The following is a 17,873-nucleotide window of genomic DNA, read 5'->3' as shown; positions in this document are numbered from 1 at the left end:
CCCTTGCTAGATGCATACAGGATCACAGTGTCACCAAAACTCTGTACTGTTCATATTCAATCTTCTGTTCTACTTTAACATGTTTTTTATCCTGTCTTTCAAACAGATGTTTTTATGACACTGAAATATTGGGTTTTGTCTTTGTTGACTGTATAGGTGTGTTCTGTTTTGTTTATAGAACACATGTAGTGGGTTGTTACATATTTATTCTTCGTAAAGGCTTTTAAAGAAGCTGCTCTCCATGAGGAAAATTGACGTACCATCCCAATTATCACATACAGTAGTTTTCTTTATATCTCTTTGTCTGTTTGCTATCTAGTCACAAGGTTTGGATAGTCGGTGTAGATCATCATCCAAAAGTGCTAATAAAAATATAGTATTGAGTCATTTCCATTGCAAAAGTAGTTCTCATACAAAATCTATCATTCCATCACCTTTTAAATCTCTTTCACCATTTCCTCTTGGATTTTCTTCTTTATACTCCAAATTTCTATTCCTCCCATATTAATGCAAACTTCTGAACATCTGAAAATTAGAACAGTTTGGCCACGCCCTTAATTCCTAAGCCACCCCTATGATCATCCTCTTTTTAGTAAGCTCCTTCCCCCTTTATAAACACAAAACAAGAATGTCATATGTGGTCATCTAGGTTGTTGACTTGGATTATCTTCTTTCTCCAAAATAATAATCTTCATCTTTCCCCCATTCCCTTAATATATAACCCTTTCATCCCCTACCACCAGAGCTTTCTTTAGTGGTCTGGCCAACATGTAGCCTCCTTAGCTGTTGCTGAACTATAAACATTTATTAACAGTCAAAGACCATCATTGCATCTAAGAACTGAAATTGAGCAACAGTTAGTGTGCAACACGTTGAACATCTAGGGGCACATATATTATGCAGTGTAAAACAAAAGTTGCAGAAAAAAACGGTGTAAAAAGCTGTGTAAAATAAATGGCTAATTTATCCAGTTGTGTGCCATTTTATGCCATGAGAACGCCTGATTTTAGGGACATATTTATTATAAAAAAATGGCATAACATTTTTACGCTTTTTAGAGTGACTTCTGCCAAAAACAATGTAAAATATTGGCGGCAAATCTGGCCTTTGCATAGTGTAACATTACACACACACCTTCATAAATTCTCCATTTATTTTACACAGCTTTTTACACCATGATGTGTGGTGTATTATCCCGCTGTTTTTTACACAGCATAATACTGTAAATATGCCCCCTAGAGTGACTAGACTTGACATACGTTGTGTAGAATAAGGTTATTTAGTGACACAAACACTAAGGTAAAAAAAGGGGGCTCTAAAAACCTGACTTACTCATTACCCTTATCATGTTTAAAGATGGCCATGTCTACAACCAAAAATATATCCCTGCCTTCTCTCTTTCCTTTTCTGCCCCATGTCATTTTTTCCCCACATCAAAATACATATCCAACACTTTATACACACTCCCACCTCCATAACATCCATCCACTACCCACCACCAATCTTCTAGAACACTTCCCTACTCTTCAATCTTCACATCACTCATCTCCCGAATCTCATTCAATTAATTTAATTCTCATGTCCACTTTCTGTTTCTCCTTCACAATACAAGACCTTCTGTCCCAAGCATATATTTTTTCTCTTCCATATCCAGACCACAACACATTATAATTCATCTACCACCCCCACAAAACATCTCCCTACTTCTAGAGTGAACCATTCACTGCTCCATTTCTTTGAACCTGTTTGTTACCGGCTCTGCCACAATGCAACTAAATGCATATCTGTTTATAACACACTGGACATCCATTAAGTTATTACTTCTGAGGTATTATGTCAAGGATAAGATCTTTTAAAGTGATCGCCATCTAGAAACAAAAACAAGTTATGTGATACACTGGATCAGTATTATCTATAATGTGTACACTAACTACTGTTATAACACATAGCTTTATAAACAGGCCCCAGTTTCTGAATACCTGTCCATATCACACAGACTCATTTTTAGTTTTTCCACAACATTCTCACTTGCATACTATCACATGACTGCATCTGGCCTCTCACTTATAGCCCAACATATCTCTACATGTTCTCTTCCACACAAACCTCTGGACTAATGGTCCTCTCTACTGTATTGTAGCATTCCTTAGTATCCTTAACTCTCCAAGTCCCTCTTTTTGTGCAATTCCCTTATCTATCTATATAACCCACAGAGACCAATGCTGTCATGTCATCTGTACCTTATTAGCTGCCCAAGTACATAACACTGTGAGCCCCTGGGTAAAAATACATGACAGCTTCCTGTAATATTTTATAATATCGCATTATTATCCTTTTCTTAACTTAAAGGGGAATATAAATCATTTTTCTTACAGATGGTTCCAATGAAAAGTTGAAACTGTATATCGTTTCAGTGGAAACATTGCCCCATAAAATCCCCCCACACACACACACACATTTCCACTTTCATTCCAGTAGCTCTGGCTCATACTAATGATGGAGATAAAGAATCTTATGACTAATTTGTACAGTGCTGCAGCTACGGTTGCCCAGAGGGGGCATTGAACCTGTGCAGAACCGTTTATTCAACAGACATACAGTAGGTTTTATGAAAGAGATGCTGTGCAGCCAGACAGATATAGCAGAAGTCTGTGCAAGATACTATTTATGGCTTTGATTTTAATATATATAATAATGTACACACTATTATTCATTCGCCGGCAAGAAATCAGTTAACAGTGAACATTTGCGAGATTACTCACAGAGATTTAATCCACAGAAACAGTATAAATTGGGCTGCCAGATAGATTTTATTCAGTGATGGTATAATTCTGCCCGGAGGTGCGCTTTTATTAATGAACAGAAGAGTTGTCCATCATAAGATCTTCAATATCTGCATGGTATTAGTCATGCCTTTAAATGAGCACATTTGAATGCACATACAGTATGGTGCAAAAGAGATATGCAAAGACTTGCTGAGATGAGCAGAATATTCTTTGTTACTATATAATGAAGCCTGACTATCTGATCTCCCTAAGCTTTCATATTTTTACAGACATGCATAGTAAATTTCTCGCTCAACTCATTATATACAGGAACTTTCCCCATTCCAGCTAATGCTGAGCTTGAGATGAGCATATGTTGAGCATTTCACATCTTCAAACCTTATTAATCACATCACCGTTAATAAAGGAGGCAAGATGATAGAAGCTAGCCTGTGGCATTTTATATGATGAATTATACATTGTGCTAAATTATAGGAAAAGATAATTGCCTATTGGATTAAACATTCAGTGTATAGATGATGCAGTTACTGTATTATTAAGGAAATACACCTGTTATCCAGTGCTGAAACCATCTTCTCACAGTGATCATAACTTAATAATTCAGTTACAGGTGTGAAGAGAAAAAATGCTATTTATATCACACATTTACGTACATATATAGAATATGGTGTATATTTATTCATGTAGTATTTCAGTCTTATAAAAAAAAATGATGTCATAATGATGTCACACCCTAGGACAAGCCATTGGACTTTTAAAAAAATCACGAATTTTTCAGAATTTATTAAACCCCGAGTGCTAAAATGCCTGGATATAAAAACCACGGCATCTCAAACCTGTCGAGTTTGCATAAAAGTCAATGGAAACAGTCCCATTGATTTTTGGTTGTGTCGGGGGTTTCGGGCAATTTCACAATGTTTTCTGAGCTTTCGGGTGAAAACTCTGAGAAATTCTGAGATTTTCGGAGAAATGTAATAATAAATAAGCGTTAAAAACCCGAGCGGGTTAGATCGGAGTTTGTAGCAGCTAATATTGAGATAAATTCGGACCTTGATAAATAGCCCCCTAGATTACTGAGATGACCACAACAAAATATTTCAGACATCTTTTCAGCCAAGACAGAGCCAACATTATATATCAAGGACAAAGTTTAGCCAGGGCCCCCTTGTCTTATTACAAATGTATTAAGTTAGTAACCTTGCTTATTATATGCCCAAAAGCATGTGGATACCTCCTCTAATTATTTGAATTGGCTTTTTAAAACCACATGAATCATTGTTGCTACATGTGCCACTACACACAATGAAAATTCTTCACAAAGTAAATTTCATAAAAAATCAAATGTGTTTCCTAATTTGCAGCAATAACGTGGAGGAAAGTTCTTTCCCATAATGCCCCTAGGTTCAAAGCAAGATCTTTAAAAAATGGGTTTGCTGGGATTGGAGTAGAATACGTTGACTTGCACTGAGCCCTGATCTAAACTTAGCTGAACCCCTATGGAATAAATAGGAATCTAATGTGAGCCAGAACTGATCAACATCAGCACCTCTTACATATGAATGAAAGCAAATCCCACCAACAGTGTTCCAACATCTAGTGGAATACCTTCCCAGAAGACTAGAAAAAAAAAAGCTGCATTAGCATCAAAGAGAGGAGCAACTACATATTAATACCCTTGGTTTGGGAATGAGATATTATACTTGGCCATACAATGTACACTACATTTCCAAATGTAACTAGATACCTGCCATTCTAACATCCTATTCCCAAATAAAAAATAGTAATATGAATTTTGTCTTATCAAAAACTGCAAGAACAGACCACAAGCATTCATGAGGTTGGGCACTGATGTTGAGTCATTGGGCCTGGCTCGCGGTCAGAATTCCAATTCATCCCACGGTTATTCAACTGTTTTGAGTTCAGAGCTCTATGCAGGTCAATCAAGTTCTTACACTGCAAACTTAGCCAACCAATTCTGTACGGACGTCTCTTTGTGCATTAGGAATTCATAATGCTGAGACAGGAAAGGCCCTTCCCCAAACTGATGTGATGAAGCAGGAAGCATGGAATATTAAGGAATATAATTGTATTCTAAAGTGTAGTGCCAAATAGATTAAGGCTATTATCCAACCATCACAAAATGTGTATTATATATTCAGGCATATAACATTTGCTATCATCCACCAAACCCAGGCTTCTCCATTAGACTGACAGATAGGACACATTCTGGCTCCAGAAAACATGTTCCCACTGCTCTATAATACAATGGAAGCAACTTGTTCAGCACTCCAGTTGATATCTATATATCTCATCCAAACAACATATCCTTTAATACATACTGCTCCAGTTATACCAAAGATACATGTATGGTATATATTTGTTTGGTTCAAACAAGTTGATGCTTCTCAAAACCTTGGACGTAAAAATGATTTCCAATTGAAAGAGAAAATATGTGGCCACATTATAATCTCATTAAAGGAGCAGCAACACCAAAAAATGAAAGTGTTTTCAATGAATGACAATATAATGTAGTGTTTCCCTGCACTGGTAAAACTGCTGTGTTAGCTACAGAAACACAACTATAGTTAATATAAACAAGCTGTGTAGCCATTGGGGCAGCCATTCAAGCAAATAATACACTGTAGATAACAGATATGTTCTGAAGAATCACATTGTATGCTACAGAGCTTATTTGTTCCTTTAAAGGGGACCTGTCACTTTAAGAAATAATTCCACATCCTATTTTAGTAATCTTCACTTATACTATAAAAATTGTTTAAGTCTTAAGTGGACACTGTTATTAAAGATGTGGTTCAACTTTAAGTTAACTTTTAATATGTTATAGAATGTCCAGTTCTAAGCAAATTTTTATTTGGTCTTTATTATTTATTTGATATAGTTTTTAATTATTTTCTTTCTTCTACTGACTCTCAAAACATTTAGGGGCACATTTACTAAGGGTCGAATTTCGAAGTGCTAAAACTTGAATTTAGCTGTTTTCAAACGAATTAAAATCGTTTGATCGATCGTAGAAATCGAACATTCGAATGATTTAATCGATCGAACGGTTTTCAAAAAAAAAAAAACTTTGACTTAGCCAAATATTGGCTATGGGTTCTAGGAGGTCCCCATAGGCTAACATAGCATTTCGGCAGGTTTAAGGTGGCGAAGTGTTGAATTCGACGTTTTTTAAAGAGACAGTACTTTGATTTTTGAATGGTCGAATATTCGTAATTTTTCCAAATCTAATTGAATTTTGGCCCATTCGATGGTCGAAGTACCCAAAAATTACTTCGAAGTTTTTGAATTTAAAAATTCACTTCGAATTCACTTTGACCCTTAGTAAATGTACCCCTTAAAAATCAAATGTTCTGTAAGGCTACACGTTTATGGTTATAGATACTTTTTATTACTCATCTTTCTATTCAGGCCTCTCCTATTCATATTCCACTCTCTTATTCAAAGCAATGCATGGTTGCTAGGGCAATTTGGACCCTAGCAACCAGATTGCTGAAATTGCAAACTAGAGAGCTGCTGAATAAAAAGTTAAATAATTCAAAAACAACAAATAATAAAAAATGAAAACCAATTGCAAACTGTCTCGGAATATCTTTCTCTACATCATACTAAAAAGTGAACAATCCCTTTAAGACAAACTTTGTCTCATGCCAAAATCTTAATTAAGTGCCAGAATGGGGTACATGTGTAGCAAAAGTTACACAATTAGGGGGAATGCAGGGAGAGCAGTAACATCTAGGAAGTGCAGAATATCAAGTGAAAGTAATTGCCTGCCCCACCTCTATGCCTAAGGTATAGCAGCCAATATATTATTGACAGCTCAGACTTGTTTATTACAGGTATGGATGTTTAAAAAAAATGAATTTGTGTTTCATGTTTAATTTTGGATGTAATTTTATTATACAGCTTTCTATGTTTGGGTGATATACATAGCAACCATATTCTGAAACAAGATTAGACTGTTCAGGAGCAAGTTAGCTTTCTTGTTTTTGGTTCCTTTTTGTTAACCTTTACACTGGGGGCAGATTTATTAAGGGTCGAATTGAAAAAATTTTTATGGTCAAAACTGTCCATTTTGACTAGGGAATTATCCAAACTCGATTTGAGTTTTTTTAAAAAAAAATTTAATTCGATTTTTGAGATTTATCATACCCTGGCCCTTTAAGAATTCAAATTCGACTATTTGTCACCTAAAACCTGTCAATGGGAGAGATCCAGGGGTCAATTTAGAGTTGTTTGTAGCCTTCCTGACATTCGGAGAAAAAACTTGAATCTAATTCGATTCAAGTTTTCAGGTAATTTAAATTCGTCCAATTTAGAATTCATTTGAATTTAAGGGAGCTTAAAAAGAATTCGAAATTCGACCCTTGATAAATGTGCCTCTAGTTCCTGAGTAGGCTTTTTGTGTTTTTTTATGCCGTATCGAGTTTCTTGATGGAGCATTCAGCGATTTCTTTATTTCATCATTTTTTTTTAATTCTCAATGAGCTTTGGTCTTCTTTGCCCTTTTTGTGATGTTACACATAGTAGTAATTTGCACAGAATTGTTATCTGCTATCAGTGGAATAGATAGCTAAATGTTGATACTTTTAACATTATGGGGCAGATTTACTAAGCTCGAGTGAATAGTTCGAATCTAAAAATATTCAAATTTTAAGTAATTTTTTGGGTACTTCGACCATCGAATTGGTCAAATTAGATTGAAAAATCATTCGACCATTCGATAATCAAAGTACTGTCTCTTTAAAAAATCCTTCGACTCAATTCTTTGCCAAATAAAAGCTACAGAATTGAATGTTAGCCTATGGGGACATTGTAGATTTTTATGATCGAATGAAAATCATTAGATCGATATAAGTGTAAACAATCCCAACTTGACCCACCTTTGTGAGACTTCCATAGTCTTTATTAGCTCCGTTGCCCCTCCCCTGACTCTCTTTTTTAACAATGTTTCTTTTGCATACAAGGGACCAAAACTTTAGTGTATGTTCAAGAATGATGGAGTTTTGTACCAGTGCTTGTAAAGGACAATGCTTTAAATCCTTTAAATACTGTAAATCCATACTCCTTTTAATGCAGTTTATTATATTCTCCCATGTTGCTGACTGGTATTGCTTGCTTTATTATTCACAATGGGTACTTCAACCATCGAATAGGCTACTATGACCTTCAACTACGACTTCGTTCGACTATTCGACCATTCGATAGTCAAAGTACTTTCTCTTTTATTTTGCCCATTGCCTTACAATATCTTGATTATTCTATTACCATGGCTTTCACATTGATGCTAACATAGCCTACCCATGCAGCAGAGCCTGTAGCCTACAAAAAAATTCAGCCCAGTTTTCTAAAAATCCAAAGGCCTCCGGCCTATGCCAAATTCATCGCCACGCATTTATCTCTCTAATCTGATGCTGACTCTTTAATATAGGACATGGCATGCTTAATGTCTCCCTCTGCATGCACTGAGAACTTTTAAGCAAGAGGTCCTCAAAATGCTGTACACATTATAGTGTAATGGTGCCACAAAAATCTTTAATAAAGTTAGGAAATAATTGTTGTGATTTGCTATGGGTTAGTCCTTTGTATCGTATTAAACAACACTATGCCACTTTAAACAACCACTTTAAACAATATAGGTTAGCATTATATGCTACAACTTCTCCCTTTTTATCAATATATCACAGCACCAGAGAGGGAACTTATTTCACCCGAGTAATCATTTTATATCCTTATTTGTATTCCAAAGCTGGTAATAAGCTTTATGATAATGTAGATAATTTAATTATCTTTTTCTTCATGCAGATATTATTAAGCAAAGATAACATTAATCTAGTACTGAACTGAAATGAACCTGCCCGGAAAATCACTACTCTCAGGGCTCTTACACACGGGTGTTCCGACCTGCGCTCCCCTGCGTTCCGTTTTCTGGTGTTCAGCCGCAGGGGAGCTCAGGAATAGACGCAAGTCATTATTTGAAATGGGGCTGTACTCACTCAGGCGCGTGTAGGCGCCGAACGCAGGAAAAATGCAGCATGTTGCGTCTGAACCTGCGTTCGGCGCCTACACGCGCCTGAGTGAGTACAGCCCCATTTCAAATAATGACTTGCGTCTATTCCTGCGCTCCCCTGCGGCTGAACGCCAAAAAACAAAACGCAGGGGAGCGCAGGTCGGAACGCCCGTGTGTAAGAGCCCTTAAGGAGACATAGAGCATGAGTGACCCCCACCCAATCTTGTAGGCAATAATGAATAATATATGGTGCAGCTTCCTCTCTGGGATAAAAATGATCAAAAATGACCCTTTATTGGATCTGCAAATGTCCCTGTCTGTGTTTCAAATGAGGGGTGGGTATGTCCTAACAGTCCTAAAGACAGGCATCAGTTCCCTATCAGGTCTGTCTAACTGCTGATTGGTTCCTATCCTTCAGTGCAGTGGGCTGAGTGCCCCTGCTCCACTGTACAACCTGGAAAAGCAGATGGGTAGAGCTAGTAGGGTTATTGGAGACATTTTCCGTAAATCAGCCCAAAACACGACTGATTCCTTCTATATTTAAAGGAGTATAATGCACTAGCACATTTCTGTTTTTTTACACAGTATATACCTCTAAATAGTATATAAATAAGCAATGGGTATATGAAGGAGTTTGTGTGAGGTGGGGCTAAGGAAAAAGGTTATCCCACCTTCTGTCCATAAAACAGTGGAAGAGTGGAATGTCAGCCCAACCTGTGGGTCCCGCAGGTTTTGGGAAAGCCCATGTCACATTAACACATAGATAGATTTGCATTTCTTAGCTTCTATAAGGGTATTACTTATTTCACTTTCAACTTCACACAAAGACTGTATTGCTCCCCTTTTTATTCCATAGCCTTGGTATAGTGTCACAACCTGCTTATAAGAAAGCTGTAAGGACCAAAACCTAGTAATGAAGTGGGTATGACCTGTCATTATCAGGAGTAAATAGCCAAGCAAAAAGATGCAACACCATAAGAAAAAATACAGGGAGATACCATAATTATATTTATATATAATAATAATTATATATGTTTATATTTATACTCTTATACAACACACATTATAGCAAGGTATAGTAGCCTGGCTTTTACAGTTACTTATGGTATTTGGAATATAAGCACTTTTCATGTTGCTACACAGAGCAAATTTGTAGTAGCCAGCCAATGATAAAGGTGAATCCTATTCTTAATTAGGTAAAAGTGCATTTGTTCCTTTAGCAAGAAACATTTTGACAGCAATTTCCTGGACCAACATTTTATTTCCCCAATTTTCATCACATCACATCTGAACAAGATACAACATTTTCTAATGGATGAAAGCACTTAAATGCTAGAAGGCAATGTTGCCTCTTTTTCCACTAGCTCATTTCATATTTTTTCCCCTGCAAAGCCTATATTGGAACATAGCAATTGTCAGCCATCCCACAGTTTTACGAGCGGTGAGAAAGGCCAACCTCATACGATGAACCATTCTACAAAATGAATAATAAATGGAATGGCAGGTGGAAAAATTCTAAAATGTATAAACATTTACCCTTTTTTTGTCCTGTGCTCTTACCGAGTTTGGAACTGGGCACAGTGCATTTGAAATACCTAATGCGATGGCACTTGACTGTTTGGTGCATAAATAATTAAAGAGGTAATAAGATAAGCTGTAATAGTGGCTGTTATAATGAGGGTAGGATCCACAGAAAGCTTTCTGAAAAGTCGACTTCCTGTGTAAAGTATTTACTATCGATCTCTCTTACAGTCAATGACATTCTGAAACATCTTGCGCTTCCAGCTGCACAATTAGGATGATGGAAATTGCATTAGTTTGTATCCATTTCACAGCAGATAATATAAAATATTGTCTAACTCTGTCTTCCGAGATAGTTGGATTTATTCAGAATGTTAGAGGTCCATTAGATCTGTTGCACATTGTACAGGGCCATATTCATAACGTTGTGTAAGAAAAATATCATTATAATATTCTAAACATCATACCACAATAATGCCACAATATGCTGTACTTATACCAGTGTAATGATTGTATGAAACATGTGCACATAGCAATCACAGGAGTTCTGATAGGTCCACTAGCATGAGAGCGATAGCTGACTATACATTAACTTAAAGCAGTGGTTCCCAAACTGTAGGGCTGACTTCCCTGATGGGCTTGGAGTAGTGATGGGCGAATTTATTCACCAGGCGCAAATTCGAGGCGAATTTTCGGCGATTCGCCGCCTTCAAATAAATTCGCGAAACGGCTGTGAAAATTCGCCGGCATCAAAAAAAAATGTTGCCGGTGACCAAAAAAAACCGACGCCGACGTAAAAATTAATTTTTCACCGTTTTGCGAATTTCGCGGGAAATTCACGAATTGAGTAGCTTGGAGTAGTGGCAGGAGGGTGAATGGCCAATTACTCTCCAATATTCTCCTGTGAAGGTGAGCTCAGATGAGATTTGTGGTCAATATGTACTTTTGCCATGGATATTCTTAGGGCTATGGCTGAATGACTGAGACAGAAACATTTTCCTATATCTGTACCTATTTCATGAGCTAAGATGGGACCTGACCAAAGTTGGGACCTGCAAGGGGGCTTAAAGGAGAAGGAAAGACTTTGTGCACTTGGGGGTGCTCCTATCAGCAAAAACTGCACCGGCCCGGGGTTATACCAGTGAGCTCCACGGAGCAATCCTCTTCCGTCTTCCTCTTTCTTTGCGCGGCTGCGCATGTGCAGTAGAACGAAAAGCCGAACTTTAACGAAAAAGTCGGCTATTTTGTTCAACTGCGCATGCGTCTGCCCCAGGAAATTTGAAGAAAGAAGAATCCGAAGAGGATCGATCCGTGGTGCTCGCTAGAAAAACCCTGGGCCGGTGCAGTTCTCTGCTGATAGGAGCCCGGGGTTTCAGGTAAGTCAATACAATCACTTGGGGGTGCCTAACATTTGGCACCCCCAAGTTCACAAAAACCTTCTCCTTTAAAGAAGTTGTTTACCTTCCTTTAAAGGAGTTGTTTACCTTCCAAACACTTTTGTTAGTTGAGTTGTTTTCAGATTTTTCACCATAAACAAAGACTTCTTTCAACTGCTTTCCATCTTTTATTTTTTATAGTTTTCCCTAAACTTAGGTTTAAAGTTTATTGTTCGTGCCTCTAATGTTTCAGTCTGGCAGTTCAGTGATTCAGGTGCATTCTGAACTGTTACAATTTGCTACATTTAGTTGATACAATTAGTTGATACATTTCTCAGCAGTATGGAATGTGAAATATTAGCAACTATTTTATCAATTCTAACAGCTGCCTTTAATGAAACTCAGGGATTCTGCTCAGCAGGGACAAACATAACAAATGTATCAATAAAATGTATCAATTTAGAACAGTTAAAGAGTCGGCGACCCCCCCCCCCCCCAAAGCTGCTTTAGAAGGTGAAAAATTAAACGTTACTTCAATATTAGAAAAAAGGTCACAAATAGAAAGTTATTGGAAAACGTTTTATTTCTGGTGAACTGTGTGGAAATTGAAAGAATTGTTTGAAGGTGAACAACCCCTTTAAAATTTTTCAAGAGCATAAACTAGCATAGTCCTTCTAATTAAAATACTTGTATAACTAGAAACCTATTTTTCCAATTTGAAACAAAAAGTTTTCTTACATAGCATGTGCGTGGAAATAATGGTGCAGGGTAAGTAACTAGTTTATGACTACCACTCACCAAGCCTTCTTAGAAGGTGTGATAACATGACCCTATTATTACTTTTCTGGAATATTGATTAGGATTCAGTTAAATTTGGTTGAAGTCAGTGGCTGGAGACTGGTGGTCTGTTTGTTGCACATTCAACCACAATGATCATTGTTTTATATATTAAATATATTGGTATTCAAGCAATAAGTAGCTGACCATCTGTAAGCCCAGATATGGACATGGGAGTTATATTTTTAAGAGCCCCAGCCGGCTAAGTGACACTTTGGGGGTTATTTACTAAACTCTGAATGGAAAAAATCACGAAAAATTTATGATATTTTTATAAATTCAGACTTCTAAAAAAATCAAGAATTTTTCAGGATTTATTAAACCCCGAGGATGGGAAAAGTCTGAATATAAAAATCCGGCATCTCAGACCTGTCGAGTCAATGGGAGAATTCCCAATGATTTTTTGAAGTGTGCTGGGTTTTTGCCAATACCCCGAAGTTTTCCGGCAAAATTCTGAGTTTTCAGGTGAGAAATCTGAAAAAATCGTGAAAATCAGATGAAAAATCCAAAAAAAACTATCCAAAAAAAATCATGAAAATATGATTTTTTACGATTTTTAAGGATTTTTTCCCGCAAACAAAATTTTCGGGAAAGTGTATTAATAAATAAGCCCAAAAAACCCTTGCGGATTTGGTTCGGAGTTTTTTTCAGAAAATATTGAGATAAATTCGAACTTTGATGAATAACCCCTTTGACTTCACCGTATGACATAATTTTACAATTATCCTGTCATTAACAATATATGTCAGATATTCAGCCCACTAACAGTAAACAATAGTTAAACATGCAAATGGTAGATGAATTTATACAACATCCAAAATAATAAAGTGAAGTTCCCCTTACTGAGGACTAGTTGACAAACTTCAGCTAGTAGCTGCATGAATTGCCTCAGGACTTGTTACTATTTATTAACGACATTTTTTTAGTGTTAATATATATCAATACAGTTAATTTATTAATCCTGGAGATTATTCATTATTGATTCTGATCCTGGAGATCAGATGAAAATGAACATTAATTGTAGGGACAGAGATTAATACTCTCAGATCTTCCAACACAGTCTGACTATAAACGAATGTAATGTATATTTCTGATGTCTGTTAGCACATCAGAAAATCGGTAATTGTAATGAATCAAATAAATAAATGGAATATCCTGCCAGCGAGCTTCTGACCTTGCAGGAAAGGTAACCCAGAGCACACCAGGGGAAAAAATTTGAAAGGTGATTTATTAAAACAATGTTTTGGCAAACAGCCTGATGAATGCTTTGTAAGGGAAAAACTATAGGCATGCTGAGTAAAGAGAAGTGATTTAGTCATGAATCATATTGCTTGATGGATGCACAATATAGTTCCTCAGTTTGAGGATTGACCAGATTGTACTGTATACTATAGCTAAAAGTATCTGGAAATATTTTTAGCCAAAATTATATAAACACTCCATCAAGATGACATGTCCTCAATACTGAGTTCCATCTCTAGAAGCAATGTCAGAACAAGAACTTCTTGGTATGAAGTGTGGGGATTCTCTGGCTGATCAGAGGCAAACAAACCCAGCATCACCATTTGCAATGCCATGTTTTGGCTGGAGTGTTGTTAAGGTCCATGTAGGGCAGTTAAAAAGGTATATTCCGTATGATAAATGGTATGTTGCCATCTGCCAGTCTGTTGACAAACTCTGGATTTCGCAGAAACCAGGAGAACACTAACTGTCAGAATGTAAAGTTTGGAGGGCGAGGAATAATTGTCCTGTTTGTGTGTGGCAACAATTTGGGGATGGCTCTCTTGTCTCAGCACAATGATGCCCTTACACACAAAGCCAGGTCAGTACAGAATGGGTTTGCAGAGATGGGATAGAAAGAAATTGACTGAACAGATCCCAGACCTCAATGGACCTGATGACAAACCGAAATGCCAGCTGCAAGGCATGACTAACCCCTAAGGTCAGAGCCCAACCTCACTAATTATCTTGTGGCTGAATAGAAGCAAAACCTATCAAAAATGTTCCAAGATCCAATATCGAGTGGAAAGCCTTCCCAGGAGAGTAGATGCTGTTATAGCAGCAAAAGAACGACTTCATATTTAAACCCTTGGTTTGAGAATGAGATGTTGGACAGGCAGGTGTGAAGATACTTTTGATAAATTGTGAACCAGGGGCAATCTCTTTGTTAGGGGCAATGGGTTGGAGAACTACCTTTTACTAAAACATGAGTGCAAGTGTAAGACCTATTATTAGTGTATTGTATTTTATTACATAGCACCACGTATGTACACAGTGCTTTAAAAACTCATACAACGCACACAAAGGTACTGTTGTAAATGAAACAGTGAGAATATATATATATATATATATATATATATATATTATCAACTTTTTACTGAAGCTCCTAGCACTAGAATATATATATATATATATATATATATATATATATATATATATATATATATATATATATATATATATATATATTCTAGTGCTAGGAGCTTCAGTAAAAAGTTGGAATGAGCTCCTTGGCCTGAAGACCTCACAACAATCTGTGGGAGAATGGGAACATTTTAGACATAAGTTCCAAGGAATGTGGTTGGGCAGACATTTCTATGATTAACATAGCAGGCAATAAACAGTATGATGAGTTCAGGAACTGCAGATATTCTTGGGAGGGATTTAAGGCAGTTATTTAGTAATTTGCAGCAATTATTAATTAATTAATTAATAATTATTATTAATTATTAGAATTTTCTAGTTTTTTTTTATGGCCAAAACGGTCAAATTCAACTAAGGAGTTTTTAAAAAATTCAATTTTGATTTTTGAGATTTATCATACTCTGGCCCTTTAAGAACTAAAATTCAACTATAAGCCTCCTAAAACATGGCAAATTGTTGCTTAAGTCAATGGGAGATGTCCTGGGATCAATTTGATCTAGCTCAATTACAAAAATAAAATCAAGCAACTGATTGGTTGTTAGGGAATACTGGTCTGGGTACACCAAAAGCATTTGCCCTTCAGCATTTTTAAACCAATTTCAGCTGCAAAGAGCTTGGTCGTATATAGCGTTTGTCTATGCACATTTCATAATTGTTGCTATTGTAACTCTTCCAAGAAAAGACAAGAAAAACAAATAATAAGTCACAAGGGCTCACTTGCCAACACTATTGTTTCAATTTCTGGAGTACTAAAGGGTACAAAATTGTGTCACTTAGGGTCAATTTGTGGAGCACAGGCGTGTGTAGTACAAGTAATATTGTGCAATGTTAAACAACAGCTCACAGAGGCACAATGGAGCCCACTACAAGGAAAGCCAAATTCACTGGAGGTGGCAAAAACTCTAATTCTATGGGTCCCTCGGTTCTCCCGATTTCTTGCATGTTCTGAATTACTAGGGAAGTTCTAGGGGATGCCCAGGTGCCGCACGCCTTTGCTGTATACAGAGTGAGGTATCAATCTTTGTGAACCATCATGAAAAGTTGTGTTTTAGGGGAATACCAGCAATATTCATGGTGGAAAGTACCAAAGATTATTTTTTCACCCATTTATTCTTTTACACCTTTTCATCTAGTTTTTTTTTGGTATAATTAAAAAGGTGTGGCGGACCTAAAATCGCTCAAACTTTTCCTCAGTGCCTCAGTTTTTCCTCAGTGCTATTGTTTGCATTACAGCATGCAGCATAATAACCAACGGGCAGGTTTCAACCTCATTTTCCTTGCAAAATATAAGCCATCAACTGAAGTCCAAGAGTATTACGTTAAATATATGCTGATGGGGAATAACTTCCCCATTTATTAAATAAAACACTCTTTCAATTAAGACATCATAATTTCATTTCATGCCTTCCAGTTTGATTACACTCACATTTATAAACATAGCAGGTAACGTTACTCTCAATTTTCAGCCTGCACAGCTTTCTTTAAACATTCATTCTAAAATAAAGGGCAAGGAAAATGTGTCATGTCAGCATTTGATGTTGGCATTTTCCTAGTCTACTCCCTATACTGCCCCCAATACTTGACCTTTGCCATATCTTGTCATTCCTTGTATAAGAGGCATTACTGTGATATTAAATTATTGGAAAAGTTTACTTTTTTCTCCACAATGAAGTGTTTTTCTCCACATTTCCAGAGCACCCAGCCAAAGTAGACACCTCTATGCACAAGCAATGTTAGAACACTGGGGTAAAACTTGTGACTGTTTTGTTAATGTAGTAGAATTCACATCAATATCATATTGGTCAGCATAGAAATGGCTCAGAAGCATACCTTTCAATCGGATACTGGCACAACAAACTAACTAATCTCTATTCTTAGATGACATAACAGTGGTGGAGTTCTCATATGGAAACCTTCTTGCATCTGTAATTAACTATGGGCCTACTAATTTGGAGAGTGCAATGGGTCATTTTATGGAATTAGGAGTTGCTATATTTATATTATGTAACTGAACACCAATGTTCACAAATCTGGTTGCCATTATTAGTAAATTTTTTCTTTTGTTTTTCTCCCTGAGGAAGTTGAAAGTGACCATTAATCCTGGTGTTTACTTGCCTCTAGATTAAGACAAGGAATGTCTCTTTTCAGATACTTAAAAGATACACACAATGCCAAAAATCCAGAAGAAGTGACAGGGAACACAGTGAGAATATAATTGTCCTATAAATTACACCTATGTAGAAATAGATAGCTTATATTTGGGTACCTTCAGGCACCACAGACCTGTAAGCGTTTGAGGCCTATGAAGTGCATTGCTGCTTGTAGCCAGTAGAGTGTTCAACATTCGGAGGCCTTTTCCTCTTTTTATTCTCATGGGAGGAATAAGTCACTTTTATTGCTCTCTTAGGATGTAGCGATAAGACTAAAAACAAAAGTCTCTAAACCTCCCACAATGCTGTGTTTGTAGTAAGACATGACTCAGCATGGAAGTGTACTGGATTGTTGGTGAAGGATTCAGATTTATGCATTTGACAAAACATCTATAGACCATTTATGCAAAATTTTAGTCATCCAAATTTCAGCAGTCTACATCTGTCCATACGCATAATGATCCAAGATCTTTGCCTGATTTTGGCCATCTATATGCAAGGCTGTCCCCAGGGCCAATGATCAGATAATAACAGAACCCTATGTAGTTCTGTCAGGAGAGGACAACATTTCATTGCTTCAGTACTTGCATGTCATTGTTATTTTGTGCCATGTATTTCCATTGGAATTCTCAGCTACCAACAAACTGCATTTTGGAAATGAAAATTTGACTCTGGGCATAGCTCATAACACCATGAAGCCTTTTTTGTGTTTTTCATATAATTATATATATATATTATATATATATATATA

This window comes from Xenopus laevis, chromosome 9_10S (assembly GCF_017654675.1).
Source record: "Xenopus laevis strain J_2021 chromosome 9_10S, Xenopus_laevis_v10.1, whole genome shotgun sequence".
Classification (NCBI taxonomy): Eukaryota; Metazoa; Chordata; class Amphibia; order Anura; family Pipidae; genus Xenopus; species Xenopus laevis.
The sequence above is the reverse complement of the archived record's forward strand: the minus strand, read 5'-3'. Positions refer to the sequence as shown.